Source organism: Nicotiana tomentosiformis, chromosome 1 (genome assembly GCF_000390325.3).
Source record: "Nicotiana tomentosiformis chromosome 1, ASM39032v3, whole genome shotgun sequence".
NCBI classification, from domain to species: domain Eukaryota; kingdom Viridiplantae; phylum Streptophyta; class Magnoliopsida; order Solanales; family Solanaceae; genus Nicotiana; species Nicotiana tomentosiformis.
Window position 1 is genome coordinate 104577225 of NC_090812.1, and position 17360 is coordinate 104594584.

Genomic DNA, 17360 nt, shown 5'->3' on the forward strand with positions numbered 1-17360 from the left:
GTGTATTTATACCTATCATGGTTGGATGATGACATATCAAGAGAAGTCGAGCCAGAGATCGATCGAGGAAACAGGGTCATAGACAATGCTGTTGAAGCACAAGTAAAATTCAAGAGGTTGCGCAAGAGAATCCTTGAGTCTGAAGCCAGACATTTGGAACAACACAAAATAGACATGGAATCAATCAATGAATGGAGAGAAGTTGCTACAAAATCAACAGAGAGGTTGGAGTACTTAGAGCAGGGTCTGATGGAACTTGAAGGGAAGATGAGGAAAAGGATCGTAAATTGTCAGAATGCAGAGGGCAACGAAGGAGGACACCTAGCAAGGGCGTATCTTCTGTTGGACATGCGCTACCTGGGGAATCTGATCGATGGGGCCAAGAAGGCCAAGCTTGGAGAGGGTCCCTCCGGGACCAAATAGAATAGAATTGCTCTTTATTTGCTTTTCTAGGGTCGTTTTAGATATTGATTGTCATAAGGAAAATGCCACTAGCAACTCTTTTAATTATTGTCATTTTAGTGGTTTGATCTATTTATTACATTAATGAAATAAGGCAGTTATCCGCATAAAGTTTCTCCAAATCTATGTGTCGCTAGGCCTACCTCAGGCACAATGAGGTCCCCAAAATTAGGATGCGAATTTATAATTCCGCAATACATATTTAAATACTGCAAATATCCTTCCAAAATCCCCTACTGACTTGTTTACCTTTTTGCTTTTCTTTGTTTTGATTATTCCCACCCCCTAAGGTTGGTTCTTGTATACTAGCATGATCAGCGTATCATACCAAATCCATAGGTCCTCCACCTCCCCCTCCTCCAAGTGATCCTAAAAGTAAGGGAAAGGCTAAGATGGATGACATGAGTGGTATCAGGAAAGAAGACACTGCGCATGCGGAAAATGTTGAAACTTCAGATGGTCGGAGTACTCCGGTACATAATGATTTGGTTATACGGTTGGAGCAGAAAATACTGGAATTGCAAGGGGAACTTGAGCAGGTCCGCAACTTGGCAAACCTCTTCCTCACCTTAAACGTCCCGGATATTAACCTACAGAATGCCCAAAACCCATCACCTTCTCAAAACACACCAAACCAACATTCACAAAATCCTCCCGCACCTCATCAATAGGCCACACCTCCTCAAAATCCCAACCCTCCACCAGTGCCAACTCCTCCTCAACACCAACATCTTCCGACTCAGTATCCATAAACTACTACCTACCATACTCCTCAAAATACACCGCAACCTACCCTCGATCTGCAGAACTCAACCAATGATCATCACTACACCCAAATCCCCGGTATCCACCAAAGTAACCCCATATACATAGAAACTCTACCTCACCCCACTCAATAAACCCCATACACACCATAATCCGCCGAGAAGGACCTACTCATCAAGAATATGGCACAGGAACGTAAGAGGCTAACAAGCCGAGTCTAGGGTGTCGAAGAGGGTAAAGGCATTGAGGGTTTGAACTATGAAGATATGTGTATTCATACAGACGTAGAACTGTCGGAGGGTTACAAACCTTCCAAGTTTGAGATGTTTGACTGAACAGGTGACCTAAAGGTGCATCTAAGGACATACTGTGACAAGCTCGTAGGAGTTGGAAAAGATGAAAGGATTCGCATGAAACTGTTCATGAGAAGCCTCACTAGAGACACCCTATCGTGGTATATCAGCCAAAATCCAAAGAAGTGGGTTAGCTAGGTAAGGATGGCATCATATTTCATGGATCGGTTCAGGTTTAATATGGAGAATGTGCCAGATGACTTCTATATCCAAAATCTCAAGAAGAAGCCAACAAAGACTTTCCGCGAGTATGCTACTCGATGGAGATTGGAAGCAGCGAAAGTAAGGCCGTCATTGGAAGAAGAGCAGATGAACAAGTTCTTCGTCTGGGACCAGGATCCACAATACTACGAAAGGTTAATGGTTATCGAGCATCACAAATTCTCCAACATCATCAAATTGGGGGAAAGGATTGAAGAAGGGATCAAGAGCGGAATGGTAACTAATTTTGAGGCATTATAGGCTACGAATAAAGCTTTGTAGTCAGGGGGTATATCCAAGAAGAAAGAAGTAGGGGCCATGATGGTAGCCCAAGGTCTGAAGTCTCCTCTCACATACCAAAGCCTCCACCCACATATCAGCCTTCACCTCCCAAATACCAACAACCGGCCACCACTTATCATACCTATAACACCCAACCCGCATACTACCACTCATCACCAGCCCACCAAAACTACCAAAAACCTAGACCAAATTTCGACCGCAGACCACCCAGACAATACACCCCAATTGCTGAACCTGTAGACCAATTGTATGAGAGACTGAAGGTTACCGGTTATATCACTCCCATTCCTGCTGTCGCCATGGAAACTTCCTCTCAATAGGTCAATCCAAATAAGACATGTGCATGTCACTCAGGCATGAAAGGTCATACCATTGATGAGTGTCGTACTTTGAAGGATAATATTCAGACATTAATTGACACCAAAGTCATACCAGCAAATGAGGCTGCACCCAATGTCCGTAACAATTCTCTCCTAGATCACAGGGGCGGAGGGGTAAACATGATAGAGACCGATAAAGAATGTAACTCAAAAGGGTCAATTGGACTCATTCGATAAGGGGATAATCCTGAAACATCTCCATTCACTCTCACACCTATCATGTTACAAACTCAGGCACCAATTGAAGTTGAGGTAGCTGCACCAACTCTGTTTGAGGTTGAAGTAACAACACCCTTCACCGTGATGGTAGAACCTACACCATATTATAAGTCTAATGCTATACCATGGGATTATGTCGCAAAAGAAAGAAGGAAAGGAAAGGGGAAAATGGAAGAAACTGGTGCACCACAAGGTATGACCAGAACTGGTAGGGTTTACATGCCCGAGCATTTGGGGGGAACAAGTAAAAAAGCCGCTTCCAAGCAGCCCATCATTGAAACCGACCCGGATGATCTTTGGAGAAAGGTGCAAGCAAGGGAGTATTCTGTGGTTGATCATTTAAACAAAACCCCTGCTCAGATATCAATTCTATCACTAATGCAGAATTCTGAGGCACACAGGAACGCCTTGATGAAAGTGTTGAATGAGGCTTGTGTACCCAACAACATTACCAGTGGAGAGATGGTCAATATGGTAGGACAAGTGTTGGAAAGCCACAAGATCACTTTTCATGAAGACGAGCTATCACCAGAAGGACTAAGTCATAATAGGGCACTGCATATCACAGTTCAACTTGAGGATAAGTTCACAGTGCAATGGGGGTTCGAGTCTTAACATATGTCCACTAACTACTCTGAAAAGATTGGGTAAAGGCTTGCACGAGATACGAGCAGGAAGTATGAATGTGAAAGCATTTAATGTGTCTCAAAGGGCCACAATTGGGGAAACCAACCTCAGCCTACAGATGGGCCCAACCTGGTTTGATGTTGAGTTTCAAGTGTTGGACATATCTGCTACCTACAACCTATTGTTGGGATGACTTTGGATACATGCCACTGGGGCCGTATCTTTTACTCTACATCAGGTCATGAAGTTTGAGTGGAACCATAAGGAAGTGATCATCCATGGGGACGAAAGTAATCCCATTTACACCAGTCAAATTGTTCCGATCATCGAGAATAGAATAAAGTTGGGTGGAGAAACATACCTTCGCATCGAGCACGTCAACACAATTGAAAATGACAAATGATGGAGCAGTAAGGTGGAAGGCATATTGGCATGGACACGGTATGAGCCTGGCAAAGGTCTCGGCAAGAATCTCCAGGGGATCACCAAACCAATACAGCTAAAGCGTCACAGCACAACTTTTGGGCTTGGGTATGAATACACCTGGCACGAGTATCAGAATCGGTCGCCACCATGGCGTGGTCCTTATTACCCTCTAGAGAAACCAGTACCACATTTGAGCCAGTCATTTCACCAAGCTGACATGACGTGGGAGTCCGAATAAGATGAAGTTCTAGCCGGTATAAGGAATCTTTTTCTGGATGATGGAGACATGGATTGCAGTGCGATAGTTAAGGAGGAAGAGGAGAAAGGCCTCATTATTCAGACAGTGGAAAAGGGAGTTGTTCTCAAGAACTGAACTGCTGCACCATGAAGGGTCCATCGAGTTCCTGGGTAGCCTGGTAATTAGCATCATTTATTTTTAAAATAAATTTTTATGAGCATTTAAGACGTTTTCAGCATTTTGTTTTAAGCTTGTTTTGTTTTGAAATAATTGCTCGGGTCATCGAGCCGCACCTTTTTGACATTTTCAAGATTTATCTAAATGCATTGATGTTTTTAGTATTTATTATTATTCTTTATGTTTTTTTCTAGAGCATTATTATTACCTACCCAGATGAACTTACGACTGTGACATGTAATGAGACAACACAACATAAGGACAGTGACTCGAAAGAAATAGAAGAAGAACATATGATACCTGAGGAAATTGTCAGAGAGATCGAGAATTTTGAGATCAAGCCCAAGTCCAATCTGGACGAAACTGAGATAGTCAACTTGGGAGATTCTAAAACAGTCAAAGAAACTCGCATAAGCATTCATTTATCACCATCAGAGATGGAAGAATACACTCATTTCCTGAAAGAGTATGAAGACATTTTTGCATAGTAGCTCATACGTTGCCTACCAATCCGATGTGTCCACCAGTAAAGAAGAACCTCAGGAAGTTCAAGCCAGACATGAGTCTAAAAATCAAGGAAGAAGTCACCAAGCAAATCAAAGCTAAGGTCCTCAAGGTGGTTGCATATCCAACTTGGTTGGCCAATATCGTGCCGGTTCTGAAGAAAGACGGGAAAGTCAGAGTATGCGTCGATTATCGGGACCTAAATAGAGCAAGTCCCAAAGATGATTTCCCGTTACCCAACATACATATACTGATCGACAATTGTGCCAAGCATGAACTACAATCCTTTGTGGATTGCTTCGTGGGATATCATCAGATCTGGATGGATAAAGAGGATGCCGAAAAGATGGCGTTTATCACACCATGGGGGGTGTACTGCTATAAAATGATGTTGTTCGGTATGAAGAATGCTGGGGCCACTTATATGAGGGCCATGACAACTATTTTCCACGACATAATACATAAGGAGATAGAGGTATATGTGGATGACATCATCATCAAATCCAAGAAGAGTACAGATCACATAGCAGACTTGAGAAAATTTTTTGATCGGCTTCGGAGGTACAATCGAAATTGAATCCCGCAAAATGTGCCTTCGAGGTCCCCGCAGGAAAGTTATTAGGGTTCATCGTCAGCCGCCGAGGAATTGAGCTAGACCTATCAAAGGTCAAGACTATCCAGGATTTTTCGCCTCCAAAGAACAAGAAAGATGTGATGAGCTTCTTGGGATGTCTTAATTACATCAGCCGCTTCATAGCACAATCAACTGTGATCTGTGAGCCGATTTTCAAAATGTTAAAGAAGGATGCCGCAACCAATTGGACTGAAGACTGCCAGAAAGCTTTTGACAGAATCAAAGAATATTTGTCCACACCGCCAGTCCTGGTCCTGCTAGAACCTAGTAGACCACTGCTACTATTTCTCTCCATATTAGATGGGGCTTTCGGTTGTGTCTTGGGACAACACGACGAGACGGGAAGGAAAGAACATGCCATATACTATTTGAGTAAGAAGTTCACACCCTGCGATGAATGGTATTCTTTGCTGGAATGCACCTGCTGTGCTTTGACCTGGATAGCCCAGAAACTGAGGCACTACTTCTGTGCCTATACCATATATCTCATATCAAGGATGGACCATCTGAAGTACATCTTCCAGAAACCCATGCCTACATGGAGGCTTGAAAAATGGTAGATATTGTTGAGTGAATTCGACATTGTCTACGTGACTCAGAAGGTAGTTAAAGGACAAGCATTAGCGGATCATCTTGCGGAAAATCCTGTAGGAGGACAATAAGAACCACTAAAAATGTATTTTCCTGATGAAGAAGTATCATTCGTAGGAGAAGATATCGCCGAAGCCTACGACGGGTGGAGAATATTTTTCGATGGAGCCGCAAACTTCAAAGGAGTGGGTATTGGAGCCGTCTTGGTGTCAGAAACAGGTCAACATTATCCAGTATCCACAAACTTAGATTTCCGTGCACTAATAATATGGAAGAATATGAGTCGTGCATATTGGGGCTCAATTTGGCCGTTGACATGAATATCCAGGAATTACTGGTAATTGGCGATTTAGATCTTCTGGTACATCAGGAGCAGAGAAAATAGGCTATAAAGAATACCAATATATTACCATATCTATATCATATGCAAGATATGATGAAGAGGTTCACGAAGATAGAGTTTAGACATGTCCCGAGAATCCAGAATTAGTTCACAGATGCATTGGCCACTTTGTCCTCTATGATACAGCACCCGAAAAAGAACTTCATCGATCCTATTCCAGTAAGAATCCATAATCAGCCGAGTATCGTGCTCATGTTAAAGAAGAAACAGATGGGAATCCATAGTTTCATGATATTAGGGAATATTTGACAAAAGGAGAATATCCAGAGCACGCAAGCCACACCCAGAAATGCACACTTCGGAGGTTGTCTAACCAATTCTTCCAGAGTGGTGGAATTCTATATAGAAGAACTCCAAATCTAGGGCTATTACGGTGTGTTAATGCCAAAGAAGCCTCCAAACTACTTGAAGAGATACACGCCAGAACCTACGACCCACATATGAATGGTTTTGTCCTAGCCAAGAAGATACTTAGAGCCGGATACTTTTGGATGACTATGGAAACAGACTGCATCCAGTATGTCCAGAAATGTCATCAGTGCCAGATACATGCAGATATGATACGGGTACCTCAAAATGAACTTAATGCAACCAGAGCACTTTGGCCTTTTGCTGCCTGGGGAATGGATGTCATTGGACCAATCCAGCCCACCGCTTCAAACGGGCACAAGTTCATTCTAGTGGACATCGACTATTTCACAAAGTGGGTTGAAGCTGCATCTTACAAAGCTGTAACCAAGAAAGTCGTCGCAGATTTTGTCAGGGACCAAATTGTTTGTCGATCCGGGGTTCCAGAATCCATCATCACTGACAATGACACCAATCTCAATAGTGATCTAATGAAATCCATGTGCGAAACCTTCAAGATCAAGCACAGAAACTTCACAGCATACCGACCCCAGATGAATGGAGCAGTGGAAGCCGCCAACAAAAACATTAAGAAGATACTAAGGAAGATGATAGAGAATCACAAGCAGTGGCATGAGAAGTTACCATTTGCTTTATTGGGATACCGTACCATAGTTTGCACATCAACCAGGGGAACTCCTTACCTATTTGTCTACGGTACTGAAGTCGTCATCCCCACCGAGGCTAAAATTCCTTCCTTAAGAATTATACAAGAAGCTGAGCTCAGTGATGCGGAATGGATAAGAAGCTGCTACGAGCAGTTAGCTCTCATTAATGGGAAAAGAATTAATGCGGTGTGTCATGGTCAGCTTTATCAGAACAAAATGTCCCGATTTTTCAACAACAGGGTCAAACCTAGACAGTTCACAGCAGGGCAGTTGGTGCTGAAATGGATCTTTCCACATTAGAATGAAGCCAAAGGAAAATTCTCACCCAACTGGCAAGGGCCTTATATGTTTCACAGGGTACTAACAGGAGTAGCACTCATACTCGTAGCCAAAGCCTATCAATTCAGAAGCAGTCAAAAGATACTATGTCTAAACGTTTTGCATTTCTTCATATGATGTAACTGAACTATGCTTGACCTGATTCCTGTTTAAGAGGGGATACATAGGCAGCCCTGTGGGTTAGGTCACAATTCAATTAAATTTCCATTTTGCCCATAATCGGAAACTGGGGCAGAATTTTGAGGAGGACCCTCAAAATTCCGAAGCAAGTTCAGCTAATATGCGGAATATCCACAGATTCGTCTAGGTAACTGGGGAAGAATTTTGAGGAGGACCCTCAAAATTCTATGGCAAGAAGGTCGCAATGTCTCTAACAATGTCGAAGTTATTGGTTTATCTAATCAATTTTTAAATTGCACATTACTGAGTTTTGAATAACTATGCATGCATATTTTTCGTAAGCTTTATTTTTAGCCAGATGCTACCCATGGTAACTCGAACATGGTTCCAATGCGGAGCGGAGCAGACAAAGGCACGAACCAACCTCCCCCGCAAAACTCATGATTTTTCTTTGAATGCAGGAACAAGATATAGTCGCCAGTACATGCGCACCTTAGAATCACTGTCTTCACAACAACAAGGCTACCGAACTCACCCTAAGCTAAGAAATACTCCGCTATCACTTATTATATATTCGCTACATGCGACTAAGCATTGTCTCAAATCTTTCATGAGGCTAAGCACTGCCTCCTCAACTGCATAAGGCTAAGCATTGCCTTCCATTTGCACGAGACTAAGCATTGTCTCAAATCTAGCATGAGGCTAAGCCCTGCCTCCTCAACTGCATAAGTCTAAGCATTGCATTCCATTTGCATGAGACTAAGCACTTTCTCCATCCTGCATGAGGCTAAGCCCTGCCTTCTCAACTGCATAAGGCTAAGCATTGCCTTCCATTTGCTTGAGACTAAGCATTGTCTCCATCCTGCATGAGGATAAGCCTTGCCTTCTCAACTGCATGAGGCTAAGCATTACCTTCCATTTGCACGAGACTAAGCATAGTCTCCATCCTGCATGAGGCTAAGCCCTGCCACCTCAATTGCATAATGCTAAGCATTGCCTTCCATTTGCATGAGACTAAGCATTGTCTCCATCCTGCATGAGGCTAAGCCCTACCTCCTCAACTGTATAAGGCTAAGCATTGCCTTCCATTTGCATGAGACTAAGCATTGTCTCAAATCTTGCAAGAGGCTAAGCCATGCCTCCTCAACTGCATAAGGCTAAGCATTGCCTTCCCCTTGCATGAGACCAACCACTGTCTCCATCTTGCATGAGGCTAAGCATTGCCTTCTCAACTGCACAAGGCTAAGCATTGCCTTCTCATTGCACGAGACGAAGCATTGTCTCTCCTTGCATAACCACAAATGTTGCTCTGCTCCAGACCTTGCATTATTCTCTTCTCTCGGGACTAAGCTCTGCTCCCGACTCTACACAGGACTAAGCTCTGTCTTGTTTTATCTCAAGCATCATATCTCTGCATCTCATGGGCTGATACATAGCCAATTTGTCCAAAGGCGTCATAGTCCAAAGGCATCATCCTCATAGCTGGGAGACACAATGCCATGGCCCAAGGATCTCTTAATCTTGCACATCATTATTCAAAGGCATCATGGTTTAGAGGCACCATCTTCATAGCCCAAGAACATCATTTCATCGCCTGCGATCCCTTTACCGCACAATTCATGGCCCGGGACATCATTGTCTAAGGACGTCATCCTCACCGTCCAAGGACGATCTCCATGGTCCAAAGGGAATTTGCATCATGTTTAAATTTATGCGATAATCTGTATGCATGCATTGTATTCTGAGTTTGCAGGTAATCCGGGAAGTAACCGTTCTCATAACGGGAGCAATCTTCGCTCCAGTTTCCATTCAACGTTCATATCCTTCAATTATTTCAAACGCAACCGAATATCGTCCGTTACTTATTCTCACCTGATGCCCACTCAAATATCCATAACCATTCTCAACCTGTCATATCAAGAATATTCAGTCCGTTCTTACAACAATTCCATCAGTTTATTCCACCGTCAGATCCAGAACTACACATGACCTGATTCCTATAAAACCAGGGATATGCAGGCAGCTGAGAGACCAGGGTGCGACATATATTTTTTCAAAACACCCCATTCGGTCAAAATTGGTCATCATTTCTTTACCCGACAACTCTTTCATCCTTCCCGAGTAAAGATGGGCAGCTGTTGATACCCAATATTTCCCTCGTATTTTTCATATATATATACTTTCAAAATAGTTCATATGCATCATCATTTGATTTACAAGCATATACAAGTATTTTTATAATTTTCCATAATTGTTAAAGGCTTTAAATCAATTTTTTTCTGCATTTTTATTATATAAATAACTATTAACTACCTTACAAATTATTTCTATGATGATTTTATCTTCTAAACTTATCATTTACACCCATATAATATTTTAAATATTTTTAGTGTATTTCTTATTACATTTGCATTTTTAAGGCTAAATTGCATATTTTGCAATAATAGCCTATATGCATGTATAATTACATTATTTATGCAAAACAATAACTTTATATATTTTTATAATATTAAATAATTTTTTTAATCATTTGCATGCACAAATAATATTTAATTTTTTTATTTATCTATTATTTTTATAAATTATTATTTATTAAAATTGGGTATTTAAAATCCGGCCCTAATTTCATAATTAATTTCGTACCTAAACTACCCAAACATAACCCAATCACCCCAATCCCAACACCACTAGCCAATACCTTACCCATTTAATTTAAACCCGACCCGACCCCTGCTTAAATACCAGCCGTTGATAAAAAATGATCAACGACTCATAAACGACCCCTCATTTTCCTTATATCACCCATCTCCCAAACCCTAACCCCATTTTCTCCTAATCTGCCGCCTCTCTACTCCCTTCCTTCTGAAGAATCCTAGCCTGCCGCCTCTCCAAAATCCTCCCCTAATCCCGTTCCTAATGGGATTTTCTTCCCATTTACTTACCATTTCGATATATTTCCTTTATTGGTTGATTCTTTACGGTATTACTTAGTACTTGCCTAAACATGGCAAGTACCCTACTCTGATTCTGCCTAATCAATCTTCATCTCTTGAATCTGGATGATATTAAGTCCAAACACGTTATTATGCACCGTGTGAGTCCGATTTGTTCGTATCTTGCTAATTCATACTTAACCCTAAGGTTAGGGTTCACAGATTCTCTTTGATTCAAACCGAAATTGGATCAAGCTTTCATATTAAGTACTATCTCGTCTATATTCGCCTTATTTTGTATGAATATGTCTATTTCTGCCGATTATTTGTACTTGCCCTAAATTACGATTTCGGATCCTTTTTATTTGAACCAAATATGGTTCGGTTATGTGTTTTGTGAATAATATTCATATCTATGTTCATTTTATACAATATGTGATTCTTTGCCTTTATTTTCTACCAATTTTGTGGAGCTTACCTAAAAACTAGGGTTTCAAAATTTTTCTTCTTTACTGATTGTTTGAATTAATTATATTTCCATATTTATCTGTTTAGTTCTTACACTATTTAAACCCCCCCCCCCCAACTCCCCTTTGGAAGTTCGAAAACAAATCATTAAAAAGCTATAAAACTAAAGCTGTATACTCCTTACTCTTGAATAATCTTGTTCTGTACTCTGGTTCCCGGCCGGCTGAAAGCCAAGGCCAGAAATTCTGAGTTCTTGCTCTTTGGGTGATGTTCACAATACTGTGGGATTCCTTTCTTTCTTGTTTCATTTTAATTGGTGAGTTACCAAGCCTTTGCCATTTCATTCTGATTTATCTGTCATTTCATTTAATGTGTTACTTCAATTAGACTCTGCTAACCTAAATGTTATTACATCCGTAGTTTGAGACATGTTTAGACCTACTTTGAGTTGATTAATTTGATTTTGCCTAACCTATATGTCATTGATAGCCACCTCTTGAAGTTTAAGTTTGTTATTATCCTGCTCTTTGAACATGCTCTCATATCTCCTTCTATGGATTAGTTAACTAGGTATGGATGTATTCATTAATAGGATAACAAGTCTGTTTATGAATTCACTATAATGTGGCATGCTTGATCTTGTTTTCATCATATCTTGACATCTATAGTAATTGCCCTAATTAGTTTTCGACATGTTATGGTCTATTGCCAATTGATATGATTTCTTCTTATGACACTACTTTCTGCACTTAGCCTAATCTGAATTCTCTTTTACCACTATAAATCTGTCTTGTAACTTGCCTTGCTAGCATGTGATTGAATTTATTTCCTGAAACTTGATTAAGTCTGCCTTAAGTTTAAGCATGTCTGTTATTTGTTTTTATATGTTCAACCGATTCTGTCCTTCAATGGAATCCCTTGACTTCATTCTATTCCTCTACTATCTGGTCCTTCTAAATTCTTATCCTTAGCCGGCTGAAAGCCAAGGCTACTTAGATTCTGTCCTTTGACCTCCCTAGTGTGAGCACTGCTTAGGGTTTATTTGAGACCCTTGTGAACTCTGACACACTAGAACCTGGTCCCTAGTCTTTCCTCTGAATTATTTCTGATCAACCTCCCTAGTGTGAGTACTGCCCTGGGTTCTTAAAGCCCTTGGAAACTCTGACACCCTAGGGTCTTGGGTTCTGTATGCTCATCCTTGACATATGCTCACTGGGGGAATCACTTAACAATTAGCTGTTTTGTATCTATGAATATGAAATTTTGGAGCTTTTGTGAATTGTGAGAATGAAGGCCTGGCCTGTCCAGGTGTATTTGGGCCTGCTGTAGGCTCCCTATAGCTATATCTATTATGTAGTTTACTATATTCATTCTTGGTCTGTAATAATTATTGTAATAACATTTTGGGGTATTAGTAAAATTGGGAAAGGGATGTTTATCTTACTTGCAACAAGTTGGGTAGAGATCATGTCTATAGGTTCGGTAATGTGTTATTATATGTCGTATGTTAGAAATCATGCCTATAGGTACTTTGTTATGTTCAGTCATGATATGCTAGAAACCCTGCCTATAGGTTCAATACTTGGTTCAATTGTATTCTATTTTTGCTTGTTAGGGACCATGCTTATAGGAAATGGTGTGATTCAATGTATGTGCAAAAATTTTTTTTACATGCTGCCTTATTCTAGAGACCATGTCTATAGGATCTAAAACTAGACCAAATTGTAGAAAGCATGCTTATAAATTTGAATCAGTTTATTTATCATTTTGCCCGTTGGTTCAAGAGTTTTGTCAAACATTGTGCTACTATCCTCATTAGAAAACATGCCTATAGGATCTAAACAAGTGATTCTGGATATGCTTATGCGATTGCCACTATTTACTATCGCACAAAACATCTAGACATCATGCTAGTAGGTTTAATCTCATTATGCTAAAAATCAGTAGGCAAATTTATGTAGGTCTTGGTAATCGTATTAAAAATCTAGCTTTTGCGTATAACTGTCTGCCTATAGGATTCTGCGATTTTACAATTAATAAAATCTATTAGTGCTAATCAGTTTGGCGTGCATTTGATGTCTAAATGCGGAGGGTAACTTGAGCCCGTGCTTGTTTTTATTCGAAAATCCTAACTGTTTTTGTCTGTTGCCTAGTTTTCTCCTTTTGAGCAACCTAAGTTAAGGTCTAGAACTACCCTGAAATAGAGATCCAAATGCCTCATGGACCAAAGGCATGGGACGGGTAGTGCACGCATAGGGTACGACTTAGAATCAAATAGAGCACTTTAGGTAAACAACTTAAAGATAGTAATTTGGTAGCAGGAGATGATAGTTTGTGCCCGCTATATAATATGAGTAACACCCCATCTTGAGGGAGTTACGAAGTATTATTTATGTTGCACGGGGTGATCCTTTAGGATAAAAAACTTAGCCCCCCCCCCCCCATTCCTGTTAAAATAGTTCTTTCCTTGTCCAAATTGTTTCTTTTCTCATAGACTAATTCACAGGATTTGAGTTCGGCCGGGACCCACTGTTGTGGACCTCGAGGAGTGCCTAACACCTTCTCCTCGAGGTAATTTGAGCCCTTAGCCGATCTTTGGTGGCGCAAACTATTAAACCTGAGTCATTTACAAATAGGTGCCCTAACACACCTTAATCTGTTAGGTGGCGACTCTCTCTTTTAATAACCCTTCCTTTTAAAAGAGTTTTCAACGTCGAAGCCTGATTTCGCGAGAAAGAAGGGGCGCGAAAGTGAGCCCGAGAAACTCGAGAGATTGATGATTGAGTGAGGCCGAGGGCCTGATTGTGAATGATGACTATGGGATCGGTCTATATGCCGCATTAGGCTTTATTGATTCATGATGGGATTGGGTTGACACCACAACATACCATGTTTGCTTATATTAGCGCTTGGGAATGATCCGCCCCTTCGGAGTCTGACATACCAGCAGTGAGCGCAGAATGCCTAGTGGCGAGTATAGAGTGCCAAGTGTCGAGTGCCGAGTCATTGAGAGTGCCGAGTGATTGACAGTACAAAGTGATTGATTGTGGGACAATGAGATTGAGTACTCTGAGAGTGTGAGTACATGAGTTTATCACTGTGATGCATTACATTTGACATGATGTATTGTGACATTCATGACGTCTCATACACATTGACATGTAGGCATAGAGATGTAATTTCCTCATGCTATCTGACAATGGAACATCTTATGTGTTATTGAATGTTTTTGGGAAAAATCACAGTTTCTTGACATACTCACATTTTGGTGATTTCGGTGAAAGATTTGGATTTGTCTGTTATACCTAAAAAGCATGCCTATGTTCCGTAACTATGAACGAGCTGAGCATCATATATTTGAATATTACTTCTAATGTTTTCATTATATTATTGCGAGATGTTCTTGGCTGTCGGTGTTGGACTCTAACCGTTGTCCAAGCTTATCACTACTTTCAACATAAGATTATGTTTGTTACTTATTGAGTGCACGGGGTCGGTTGTACTCATACTATACATCTGCACCTTGCGTGCAGAATTTGGAGCTGATACTGCTGTGTATGGCGGAAGATGGCTGTGAAGATGAACCTGCATTTCTGGTGATAGCTGCCTCTAATTCATGGTAGCTTTATATTTATAAAAATATATTTATGTGCATTTCAAACAGATGGTGTATTCATTTCATACTAGCTTTGTAAACTCTAAATCTTAGAAGCTCATGATTAGTACTACCAATCCTTGGGGATTCTTTGTATAAGAGTTCAGTTATATTATCATTATTTTCTCAGTGGATCTCATTTGAAATTGGATTATTGTTAAATTTGCTTACCTAGAGGGTTGGGTTAGGTTCCATCATGACTAGTTGAATTTTGGGTCATGACAAATTATCTCCAATACCCTAAATGTCCGATATTTATGATTAATAGATAAAAAGTGTATTAGAAAAAATAAAATAAAACTAATACGTCAGCATATTAACAAAACTACAGGAAAATAAAAAGAATATTAACTTACTGCATGATTACTGAAGTTAAACTGATAAAGTTCCATATATTTAGGCTCCCCAAGAATGGATAACCTAACATCCTGGAGATATGAGGGACATGACTGTATTCGTCCTCTTTTAGATATTTGTCCAGAATATTTACGAAGCTCTCATAGAATCAAACACACACTGGATATAGAAATTCCCTACACTATACTTAGATGCATTACTTTTTTTCTTGTTTTCCAAATAATGTTTCATTGAAGTTATCAGCTTCTGATAAGATGCATTGTCCTAAGGATAATTAGCACAATGTAACGACCCGGTTGGTCATTTTGACAATTAACGTTTCGTTCGACGGCTTAAGGTCTTGAGTGGCTCAGTATTATGTGTTATGACATGCATGCATAGTCGAGTCCAAATTTTGGATAATTCAGGATTGATTTGGAAGAAGGATTCGTGTTTTAGAAGCTTAAGCGGTAAGAGTTGACCGGAATTTGACTTTTGTGTAAACGACTTTGGAATGGGATTTTGACAATTCCAGTAGCTTTGTATGGTGATTTTGTACTAGGCGTGCATCCTGATTTAGATTTGGAGGTCCGTAGAATGATTTGAAGTATGTCGGCGAAAATTTGAAAAGTTGAAGTTTTGGAAGGTTGAGAAGTTTGACTGAGAGTTGACTTTGGTGATATCGGAGTCAATGTGATTCCGAGAGTTGGATTAGCTCCGTTATGTCATTTGGGACTTGCATGGAAAATTTGACGTCATTCCGTGTTGATGTGATATGTTTCGGCGCGAGTTTTGGAAGTTGGAAGATTTGGAATTTCATAAGTTTGATTTAAGGTGTGATTCGTAGTTTCAATGTTGTTTGATGTGATTTGAGGCCTCGACTATGTTCGTATCATGTTTTAGGATGTGTTGTTATATTTGAGTGAGGTCCCGGGGGCCTCGTGTGTTTCGAATGGGCTACGGGCCATTTCTTCATGCCTTAGAGTTACTGATTCTGTCATCTTATTTTTCTTCATCGCGTTCACGTAGTATTATTTGGAGGCACGCAGTATTTGTCCTTTGTGTTCGCAAGTAGTAGCCCACGATCGCGTAGCTGGGAAGATGTTTGTCATTTCGTTCGCATACCCACTTCCGCGTTCGCATAGTGCTCCTTATCTGGGTAGTGATTTTTCTTTAATCGCGATCGCACCTTTTCCCTTGCGATCGCGAAGTGTGGCCTTGGTAGCTGGTACTTTCACTTCTATGATCGCATGAGTTCATACGAGATCGCATAGCATATTTTTTAGCAGTAATTATTTCTTCTTCGCGATCGCGGTACTTATTCCGCGATCGCGATGTGCAAACACCTAGGCATGATATAAAAGTAGTCTATTTTGTAATATGAATCACAATGGCATGGCAGAAACCTTGTGCAAAACAATAACCACCACACGACAGAAACCTTGTGCCACACTAACAAACTCACGGCAGAAATCTCGTGCCACAATAACAACCGCACGGTAGAAACCTCGTGCCATAATAACAGCCGCACGGCAGAAACCTCGTGCCACAATAACAACCGCACGACAGAAACCTCGTGCCACAATAACAGCCGTACGACAGAAACCTCGTGTAGCGATGACTCCAGACCACAAAAAGACGGAAGAACGATCTCACAAGGAAAGACACAACCAGAAATAATGGTACAACATAGCAATAACTCAACAAGAAAGAGATACAGTGTATCAATGACTCCACATAAGAATCAATGACTCTGATTAAGGGTAAGACAACAATGATAAGGGATACCAAAACTTCCATTAGGGTAGAGCAATTATGGAAGGGATTCAATAAATTCAATTAAGGATAAGTAGATTATGGAAAAGATAATAATAACTTCAACAAATGATAAGCAATTACGGAAAATATAATAATAACTTCAATCAAGGATAGACCATTACGGAAAGGATAACATGGCAATAAAAAGAGGCAACGACTTCAGTTAAGGCACACAAGAGTTTAATCGTCAATAAAGGTAAAATATGGAGCAATTAATTCCAATTAAGACACGTAAGGGTAGATTCAGTAAATGGGGAATTTAACATGACAACACAACTTCATATTGAATGGACACAAGAACCTAAGAGCCGTAAACAGTCAAATTTCCATAAATAAGCCCCAGCACGTACTCGTCACCTCGCGTACACGGACTTCACACGACACAATTAGCA